Genomic DNA, 11,700 nt, shown 5'->3' on the forward strand with positions numbered 1-11,700 from the left:
TATTCCTTTGGCCCCCCATCCCCCTCCCCCCCATTCCTTTAGCCCCCCCCCTTCCCTTCCCCCCTCCCTTCCCCCCCCCATTCCTTTTGCCCCCCCCCTTCCTTCCACCCCCACCCATTCCTTTCCCGCCCTCCCCCCCCATTCCTTTCCCCCCTCCCCCCCATTCCTTTCCCCCCTCCCCCCATCCTTCCCCCCTTCCTTTCCCCCCCCCCTCCCTCCCCTTTCCTTCCCCCCCTTTCTTTCCCCCCTCCCCCCTTCCTTTCCCCCCCTCCCCCCCCTTCCTTCCCCGTCCCCCCCCTTCCTTTCCCCCCTCCCCCCCTTCCTTTCCCCCCTTCCTCCCCCTTCCTTTCCCCCCTTCCTCCCCTTCCTTCCCCCCCTTGCTCCCTCCCAACAAGGACAGTAGTTTTTATTAAGATCCCCCCCGGAGGGGATAGTTGAGGGGAGGAGATGATGTACACAGAAGCTGCGGGAATGTGTATAAAATGGAAGTAAACTGTTTACTTGTATATAACCTCCTCTGCTGACATAGCTAAAGTAATAAATGTATCTGCTGAAGACTGATATAAATGAAAACGGGTTCTCTTCCCCCCCTCCCTCCTCCCCCCCCTTCCCTACTCCCCCCCACGTGTCCACAGAATACTAACGTACATAAAAGTATTAATAAAAACAAAATGTATGATATTACTATTTGCAAGGTATACTGTGAATGCCCTAGGAATTTCATAATAACCCCCTGACCCCCCCCCCCTCCCCGATGTCTCCATCCCCCCCCCCTGCACTCCCCTGCCCCACCTTCCCCACCTTCCCCACTCCCCCTGGCTTTCTTACACCCCCCCCCCACCCTACCCTATCTCCCCCCCTTCGGTTTTGGCCTGCCTCCCCCCTCCCCCTACGCCCCAATGTCCTGCCAAATCCCTATAAGGTTTAGGATTCAAGAGTTAAAAATACTCTCTCCAAGAAAGCTTAAATGGTTTTATTCACTTTATAAATCTGCAGGGGGTCAGGGACGTCTCCCTTGACCCAAACCTGTGCGGACCACCTATGAAGCTCTCACATGGGCAATAAGCCCAAACACCTCCTCTCTAGAGTGACGGAGGATACCAACACTGGGTTTGTAAGGAACCAATTTTCATTCTGCTCCCCATCTCTCCCCTCCCCCCACTTGCTCCCAGCCTCCTCCCCCCCCCCTCCCCTCCCCCCCAGGCATCCATATCTACCACTAGCGGGTCTCTAAAAACAAGGAATGGAAACCCCAGCATAAAAAGAGAACTACGACAATCGAGCCTCCACCCTGGGAAAGTGGATAAGCCCATACGTGCTCACAAACATAGACATACATGGCTTCCCTAGATTCAATAAAATTAATATCTATGAATGTCAAGGGGCTCAACTCACACAGGAAAGGGAAACTAGCCCTTCAGGAGCTGAAAAAAACCAAGGGGGGTATACTTTTCCTCCAAGAAACACACTTTAATTCAAATACCCCCCCAAACTCATTCAAACATCTATATCCCCAAGCATATTATGCTTCCTACTCCGTGAAAAAAAGAGGAGTAGCTATCCTATTCAAACATAATACTCCCTTTATAATGGAAAAAATAGTCAAAGACCCGGGAGGCAGGTTCCTTGTGATTCAGGGTTCCCTCTCAGGATCTCCTGTAACCCTATGTAACATATATGCTCCGAATGACCACCAAACTGAATTTTTGAGAGAGGTCCTGGAGTCTTTGGACCCGCTATCCCTCTCCTCACTGATTGTAGCAGGAGATTTTAATATGTCAAGTATCCTGGAAGTGGATAAATCAGACCCCTCGGAGTCTGGACACTCCAGAACTACTCTCAAAAAAGCGAAGGAGTTTAAAGAAATAATGCAAAGCTTCTCCCTGTTAGACATATGGAGAGCCCAGCACCCAGGTCAGCGGGACTATACGTTTTTCTCGGCCCCTCATCAGTCCTATTCGAGGATTGACTATTTCTTGGGTACCAAAAATATTCTCCAGGCATCCGCCCAGTCTAACATAGGATCTATATCCTGGTCGGACCATGCCCCTATCGAATTAGCGCTCTCCCTGCCCTTTAGCAAAAACAGTAAATATCCCTGGAAATTAAACGACTCTCTGTTAAATTCGCAAGAAGCAGAGAGCGTATTTAAACAAAAACTCAAAGAATATTTTCGACTAAACAAAGGCTCAGTGTCCTCCCTGACAACGCTCTGGGAGGCACACAAGGCCTCAATTAGAGGGGACCTTATTTCTATCGCAGCATATAAAAAAAAGGAAAAAATAAAACAATATAAAGAGGCAGAGGACAATTTGGCCAATATCGAACAAAAGCACAAACAGAACCCCTCAAAAAAACTATATAAATTATTAGAAAGAGCTCGAATGGAGCTCCAAAAAATACAACTAGAAGAGGTAGAGAGAGCGCTAAGGTGGACAAACCAACGGTTCTACGATAAGGGCAATAAGGCTGACAGGCTCCTAGCTAATAAATTAAGAGGTGTGAGAGTTAAATCTCAAATCCCAGCAATCCGTACCAAAACAGGAGCGACAACATACAAAGAAAAAGAAATAGCGAAAGAATTCTCAAATTTCTATACCAAACTATACAACCTAGTTTCTAACCGAGGTGCACGTACAGGGTCTGAGGCAATATCAAAATATCTTAAACAATGCAACCTTCCAAAGCTCTCAGAGGCAGATACGCAGACATTAAATAAAAAAATCTCTCAGGAAGAACTTGCAGAAGTAATAAGCCAACGCAAAACTAATAAAACACAAGGCCCAGATGGCTTTTCCAACCTGTACTACAAAAAGTTCAAAGTGGTGCTGTCCCCGTTTATCCTTGAAATGTTTAACACCTTTCTGGAAGGTGGGGAAATCCCGACCTCACTCTCAATGGCCAACCTAGCGATTATTCATAAAGAGGGCAGAGATCCTCTTCAATGTGGGAGTTATAGACCCAAATCTCTGTTAAACTCAGATTTGAAAATCTTCAGCAAAATTTTAGCGAATAGACTTACTCCAATCCTCCCAAAGCTTATACATTCGGACCAAGTGGGCTTTGTCTCAGGCAGACAAGCCTCGGACAACACCCGTAAGGTCATAGATATCGTGGACCATGTGCACCGGACCGGATCAAAGGCGATTCTATTAAGTTTAGACGCTGAAAAGGCATTTGATAGAATAAAGTGGGCATTTTTAGATCAGGCAATGTTAAAATTTGGCTTCTCGGGCCCATTCCTAGAGGGCGTTAGAGCTCTCTACAGGACGCCCACTGCCTATGTTAAACTCCCAGGAGGAGACTCGGATCCCATCAAAATTAAAAATGGTACTAGGCAAGGATGCCCACTGTCCCCTCTCCTCTTTGCATTATCGATCGAACCCCTGGTGGCAATAATCAGAGACGATATAAATATCCAGGGTATCCAGATAGGAGATACAAACTGCAAGATCTCACTGTTTGCAGATGATATAATACTATCACTAGCTAACCCACTGATATCTCTTCCAAATTTACAATCTCAACTAGACCACTTTGGCCAGGTCTCAGGATATAAAATAAACAATGACAAGTCTGAAGCACTAAATTTAACGCTCCCCGCCCAAGAGGTCAAGCTCTAACAAGCAAACTTTAAATATAAATGTTCCCAAACACACATCAAATATTTAGGAATATACATAACAAACACATACAATTTATTATACCAATATAACTACCCACCTCTATTTGAAAAAATAAAAAAAGATCTTCAGACCTGGACTGACTATCAAATATCCTGGATCGGAAGGATAACAGCAGTAAAAATGAATATCTTGCCCAGGCTGTTATACTTCTTCCAAACTCTCCCGATAAAAGTTCCAATCAGGGAGCTCAAAAATATTCAAAATAGAATCTTTCAATTTATCTGGAAGCACAAAAGGCCGCGGGTTGCAAGATCGGTAATGCTAGCACTGAGATCGGGAGGGGGTATGGGGGTACCAGATATCATCAAATACTACCATGCGGCCCACCTAAAACAAGCAGTAATGTGGAACTGTGAACCAACGGTTGGCTGGGGATCGAGTCCTCCTATGTGGGCCCTTCCACTCTAGCGGTGGAGCTATGGAGCTCCGTGGAGGGGGAGAGCCCCGCGGGAAGATTTAAACTTGGGGCGATGAGGTGCACATGGGACATTTGGTCCAAAAGCAAAAAAAAATATGACCTCTCCAACCACCCCTCAAGCCTGATCCCGATAGTCCATAATCCTGGGTTCCCGCCGGGGTGTTCCCCCAAATATGTGGAGCAACTCAGAAATATGGACATACTGGCAGCAAAAGACCTCATTAAAGAAGGAGAGATCCTCTCCTATCAGGAGTTAAAGCAAAATCCCCACAGACAGAACCTCCCAATATTTAGCTATTTACAGATCCGACACTTTCTCCAAACGGTGTCTCAGAAAAACAAATTTACTACCTTAACGAACTTTGAGAAATTATGCATGGAAGGCCCTTACAGAGGAGTTTTGATCTCGGAGCTATACACGGGGATAGCATCTCATGCAACTCCCCAACCTCACAATTATATGCGGAAATGGGCTGAAGACCTAAACATAGACATAGATAGGGAAGACTGGAGAGATATCTGGGAATCGGCAGCTAAAACATCAATTTGCACAGTCACAAAAGAAAACATATACAAAATTTTGTTCCAATGGTACCTAACCCCGAGTAGACTGAACCAGATCTTCCCAGGAACTCCAGATCTCTGCTGGAGAGGATGTGGTATGAGAGGGGACATGGTCCATATCTGGTGGAACTGCCCACGAATTCAGATATTCTGGACCATAGTACAAGGCCTGATTCTCGAGAGCACGGAACTGAGAGTGCCTATAGACCCGCTGACATTCCTGTTAGCAAAACCAATAGAGGAACTTCAATCCCCAGTAAGCAAACTAATATCATTTATATTAACGGCGGCTCGATGCTCCATAGCAGCCGCATGGAAAAACATACACCCCCCATCTAGACGTACAGTCATATTAAGAGTTAACTACGTTAAACTAATGGAAAAACTATCAGCCCAATTAAACCACACCCTTGACAAATTTGATAAGATATGGTAACCCTGGTCCCTAGACTAAAACAATCACAATACTGAAAGGAAACACTCCTTCCATAAACTTAGGAACCCCAAGTAGACAGACCTCGAACCCCCCTCCCCCCCATCCACCCCCCCCCCCCTCTTTGTCTTCCCCTCTTCCTTCTCTCTCTACCATTTCTCAAGATCTACCTATTTCATAGGTACATAAGCACGACTCACATGATTGAATTACAAAATCGATATGGTACTCGCTTTGTTCTAGAAATGCTGTATTTTAATTTATGTTAAAAATCCACAATTGCTTAGTTGAACAACAGTCTTGTGATACGTAAGTCAATGTTTAAAGAGATGTTACTGTATTGTGAAAACAATAAAAAAGATTGAAACAAACAACATAGACTGTGACTGTGATTAAAATTACATTGCTGTACCAGCTATGTTGATTATACACATGGGAGATTATATGACAAGTAATCAAAATCTCATACTGTCGGGTGTTTGGCTGCAATATTTGGTTAATTAATGGCAAAGCCACTCACTCACTTTGGGCTACGATGTTTGCTGCCATATACAGGGATATAACCTACCTATATACAAAGACATCATTCTCCTGTAGACACTAATTGCCTCCTTGATTTTTTACATATGACTTATACCCTATTATGTAATTACTGCCTCTGCATACTTACCTTTCCGCAGCAGTGATTGTATCCGTATCCCTGCTGTCGGTATAACGGCTGTGTGCTCCCACGGAGGGAGACACTCTCTGCTCGGCAGTGCACAAAATCATGTGGACACTGCATACTTTGCCGGTTTTGTATCTTTCTATACTTTGAGGTGTATCTGCATTCAACATACAATTGTAGCAGTCTCATTCCTCTATTGTAGCTCATAGCTACTGAGCTACATATAAGTTACATCAATTGATGCTACTGGCTGCTGAGGCAGTTAATATACAGCGGTTCAATTACTGGCCCCTTACTCTATCACATTAGCCTGTAAATTTACAGTATGAGATTTTGATTACTTGTCATATAATCTTCCATATGTATAATCAACATAGCTGGTACAGCAATGTAATTTTGATCACAGTCACAGTCTATGCTGTTTGATCTAATTTTAAACCCCTTTATTTTTATTCATTGATGATAATAAAGAATATTTTTAATATTACCACAACACTTTAGCTGTGATTGAGTGCTCACCTACTAGATTTCTTTTCTCTCGTGAGACAGGTGAGAGGCAGGAAGGCCGGACAGCAGGAGGTTGCAGTAGTCGAGACGGGAGAGAATGAGGGCCTGAGTCAGAGTTTTAGCAGTCGAGTAGCAAAGGAAAGGGCGTATCTTTGTGATATTGCGGAGGAAAAAGCGACAAGTTTTAGAAACGTTTTGAATGTGAGAGGAGAATGAGAGAGAGGAATCGAGTGTGACCCCTAGGCAGTGTGCTTGGGCTACTGGGTGAATGATCGTATTTCCAACAGTAATGTGGAAGGATGTAGTAGGGCCAGGTTTTGGAGGAAGTATAAGGAGCTCTGTTTTTGCCATGTTAAGTTTCAGTCGGCGGATGGCCATGCAGGATGATATTCCAGAGAGGTATTCAGAAACTTTGGTCTGTATAGCAGGTGTAAGGTCAGGGGTTGAAAGGTAAATTTGTGTGTCGTCAGCATAGAGGTGATATTTAAATCCAAAAGATGTGATTAGGTCATCTAGAGAGAGTGTGTAAAGAGAAAAGAGAAGGGGTCCCAGCACAGAGCCCTGGGGTACCCCCACAGAGAGATCAATAGAGGAGGAGGAGGTGTTAGCAAGAGAGACACTGAAAGTATGATGGGAGAGGTAAGAGGAGATCCAGGATAGAGCTTTGTTACGAATACCAAGAGTATTTATTTATTTATAAAATATTTTACCAGGAAGTAATACATTGAGAGTTACCTCTCGTTTTCAAGTGTGTCCTGGGCACAGAGTTAAGACAAATAATACATGGTTACAAATACAGTTACATAAATGAACAGGGTATACATTATATACAAGACATTGCATGCACAGTTAAGGATAATATATATTATGGGCGTATGAAACAGTTACAGACCAGATTAAAATGTGTAACAGCCTTAGATTTGAAAGAACTTAAACTGGTGGTGGATGTAAGAGTCTCTGGTAGGTTGTTCCTGTTTTGGGGTGCACGGTAAGAGAAATAGGAACGTCCGGATACTTTGTTGAGCCTTGGGACCATGAACAGTCTTTTGGAGTCTGAACTCAGATGATAGGTGCTGCATGTAGTAGGGGTGAGGAGCTTGTTCAGGTAGCTGGGTAGCTTGCCCATAAAGAATTTGAAGGCAAGACAGGAAAGGTGAACTTTGCGCCTAGACTTGAGTGATGACCAATCTAGTTCTTTGAGCATTTTGCAGTGATGTGTGTTATAGTTGCATTGGAGAACAAAACGACAAATTGAATTGTAGAGAGTGTCAAGTTTGATAAGGTGGGTTTGAGGTGCTGAGCCATATACTATGTCTCCACAGTCAATAATTGGCATTAGCATCTGCTGTGCAATATGCTTTATGGAGAATGTGAAGGAGAAGAGGGTGGTCCACAGTGTAAAATGCTGCAGAGAGGTCGAGTAATATGAGCAGAGTGTAATGACCTCTGTCTTTGGCAGCATGGAGGTCATCAGTTATTTTAGTGAGGGCTGTTTCAGTAGAGTGAGCAGTGTAGATATAAGAAGTTCAAATGTGTGATGCCTTGTGCTTGTATGGATTACAGAAGACAAAGGAGTAGATAACAATTGCCTCCAAACTAAAAGCATTTGGTTGCTGGTTAAAGTTATCCATCAAATAGATTTACCATCTTAAATACAGAACTGCCACTAGTCCTCAATGGGGATTCTCCTTTTAATAACCATTACTGTCTTTGCTTGGAGATATCTCCCAGTATTTCTGTAGGTAACAGAAGAAAGGTGTGTAGTCCTACGTGTTGGTCCTTCCTTCTATGTACAGTAGTAACAAGAGAGGGAGTAGGGGTATGATACCTTATATTGGACCAACACGTAGTTGATATGTTGCAAGCTTTGAAACCTCTCAGGGTAGGGATGGCCTGATGAAGGACCCTGAGAGGTTCCAAAGCTTGTAACATATCAACTACGTGTCGATCCAATAAAAGGTATCATACCCCCTACTCCCTCTACCTCCTTTGTTACTACAGTCAGGTAAAAGAAAATAAGCAGGAATGCCAGCAGGATCCCAGCTCTTGTGAGACCACTATTCAACTGTATATGCCGTATTTTTGTAATTGGATCAGAGCGCCAGAACAGAGGTAAACAAATGTATTATTACTTCATCTTGTGAAATAACTAGATATTTTTTTGTGTATATACAATATGAATTCCATAATCAGGGATCTTAATTAGTGCCACACCTATATTGCACTAGAGAAATCAAATGTATAATTATAGGGCGGGTGAGGCAGTTTTTCTAGTTTGTTTAAGGTACACTGGGTGGAGGCAAGGACGTGCATCATCTACATGACATTTGGCTTCTCGTATTAAGTAAGTATGCTTGCAAATATATTCTCTTGAGCACTGTTCATTTAAAACCGATACTGAATCCATCATCCGATACAGATTTATATCTGTGCTCATCTGGTCACACATGGCATGCAATCCCATTCATAAAAGAAAAAATTGTTTCCCGGCGCTTACTTAATCCCAATATGTGTAAAATATATAAATAAATATATATATATATATATAAATATATATATATATATATATATATATATATATATATATATATATATATATATATACATATACACACACACACACACACACACACACACACACTATGGTGACTTTATAATAATATAGTGAACTGTGATCAATTAATAAAATAAAATTTGTGACATATAAACTTCACACCACCCAGTGCATGTGATAATTGAAAAGCGGCTCAAAAAACCCCTAGAAAGACTGTTCTTTAGTCTGGTGAATCCAAGTATTCTTCAAATGGTCAGGGGAGCGCCAGTGTTCACATCGGAGTCATGGAAAAAACAATAAAAGACAGCATGGTGTGGTACAATTTCAACCAGAATGATGTAAGTAAGTGTTAGATATTACACTCACACTTTCCTCCTTCTTATTAAAGCAGTACAGAGACGCTTCTCTCTCTGATTAGAGCTGGGGATCAGGAACTTCTCACATGGAACCCCTTTTAGTAATAGAATCCTTCCCATCCGTTGTATATATCCAAAAAATAAAGAAATACCAATTGCGCAGTATATCTCAATATTTATATTCAAAGATTGAATATTAAAAGCACATATGGATGTACACTCACATTTTGTACATTACATCTATTCGTGGTACGAAATCCCGACTCCTCTCTGTCAGTGTTTGGCCGGTACACACGCTGTGAAGCTTACTTCCTCGCCTCGGCTCTCATCTACGTCACTTCCGGTTTGGTGAAGTTGAGGGCGGAAGGGCTGTGTAGAGGGATCCCCGGTTGCCAGGACTTCGCATCACGAAAGCACTCTGATTCAACGCGTTTCGTCGGTACAAGTTAGATTCCTGAAGAAGTTGTACCGACGAAACTGAGGAGAGTCGGTATTTCGTACCACGAATAGATGTACATAGCGCTTCACAGCAGTGATATACACATCTTCTATATATATATAAAAGTCAAAATCTGTTTGTTTGTGGGTTTGTTTGTGCGCGCTCTCATTGGCTCTCAAGCTCTCCCATTGGCTGACTGCAGGGCAGGTCTTGGCTCTCATTACCCGACTACGGGACGGGGCTTGCCTCTCGCGCTCTCAGACTGCGAGGCGGGGTGACATCACGGCCAGGGCCACGTTTGGACCTGTGAACTGTGGGGGGACCGGACCTGTGAACGGGGGGGGGGGGGAAACCAGAGCCAGCCGCCGCGCAACCCTCCTGGCCGCCCCCGCAACCCGACCCCCTGACCCACCGCTGAACAACCCGCCGACAAACGCAGCGAACCCGCCCCCGCAGCGAGCCGCCGCCGCTGGTAAGCAACCCCTCCACCCGCACCGAGCTGCCTCCGCAGAGGCACCCTCCCCCCCCGCACCCACAGTGAGTCGGCGCCGACTAACCCTCCCATCTTCCAACCCTCCCATCTGCCCCCCCCCCCCGTAAGCCGTCGCCGAAACCGCCCATCCCCTGTGAGAGCTGTGAATGGGGGGAACGGAGTTGTGAACGGGGGGGGGGGGGGGAGGGCGCATTCATAAGAACGGAGGGGAAGGGAGAGAGAGACAGGGAATGGGGGGAGAGAGAGGGGGTTAACGGAGAGAGAGGGGAGCGGGAAAATTAAATCCTGGGCAACGCCGTGTATATCAGCTAGTGACATAATATAACACATAATGGGAATAAGCGCTCGAGACCTAAAAGTAACATTAGGAAAAAGGAGTCCCTGCCCCGAAGAGCTTACAGTCCAAGTGATGCGTATCAAGAACATACAGAGACAGTAGGTGGGTGTTCTGGTAAGTGCATCTGCAAGCGGCCAAGGTCGGTCTATAAGGTGTATAATATCAGCCATCGAGCTACCCATATGCTTCGTTAAAGAGGTGTGAGAGATAAAGGATGCATCTATTATCTTTCTTAGAAATTTTGCTATAGAGAGCTATGGAAGAGGATATTCTATATGTAGAGCTATAGAAGAGGGTGTTAAACGCCAAGCGCATCATCGCATGTAAGCGTTTATGACCCCAAATAGAGCAGTTTGTACATTGCTCCTTCACAATTCAATCCCTACCAGTGCCAGAGCGGATAGTAATTAATTGGTATCCCCTGAGGTACTGAAGGGGTTAATGGATAATTAAGCTTGCACTTTATTTATTAGGTCACTTCTGGTTTTAACTGCACTGTAGCTCACACATAACACATATAGTCAGTGGTGGGATTCAAAATTTTTAGCAACAGGTTCTCTCTCTCCAGGGGGTTGGTGGGGATGGGGGTGGTGGGGATGGGGGGCGTGATGGGTGGGGATGGGGCGGTGGGGGGAGGGATGGGGGGGATGGGGCGGGGAGACCGCACCTCCCTGGCAGAGACAGACCAGGGAGGGTATAGAGAATCCTTTTCACACCTCTCCCAAGTCCCTCCCACACCCCCTCTCACACCTCCCCCAGTTCCTCTCACACCTCCCCCCCAGTCCATCCCACACCCCCTCTCATCTCCCCAGTCCCTCCCACACCTCCCCCCAGTCCCTCCCACACCTCCCTCACACCTCCCTCAGTCCCTCTCTCCCCCACTCCCTCTCACATCACCCTCACACCGCCCCCAGCCCCCCCCTCACACCGCCCACAGCCCCCTCACACCGCCCCCACTCCCTCTCATATCGCCCCCCAGTCCCTCTCACACCACCCCCCAGTCCCTCACACCTCCCTCCAGTCCCTCACACCTCCCCCCTGTCCCCCCTCACCCCTGTCCCCCCTCACATCGCCCCCGAGTCTCTCTCACACCTCCCCCCAGTCCCTCTCACACCTCCCCTAGCTCCCCCCTCACACCTCCCCCCGGTCCCTCTCAGATCTCTCCCTCCCCACCTCCATGCCTCCTGGCTAGGGTAAACATATTTGTCCCGGCAAATACTGGACAAAATATCACGCATGCAAAGTA

Source organism: Ascaphus truei, chromosome 8, assembly GCF_040206685.1.
Source record: "Ascaphus truei isolate aAscTru1 chromosome 8, aAscTru1.hap1, whole genome shotgun sequence".
Classification (NCBI taxonomy): Eukaryota; Metazoa; Chordata; class Amphibia; order Anura; family Ascaphidae; genus Ascaphus; species Ascaphus truei.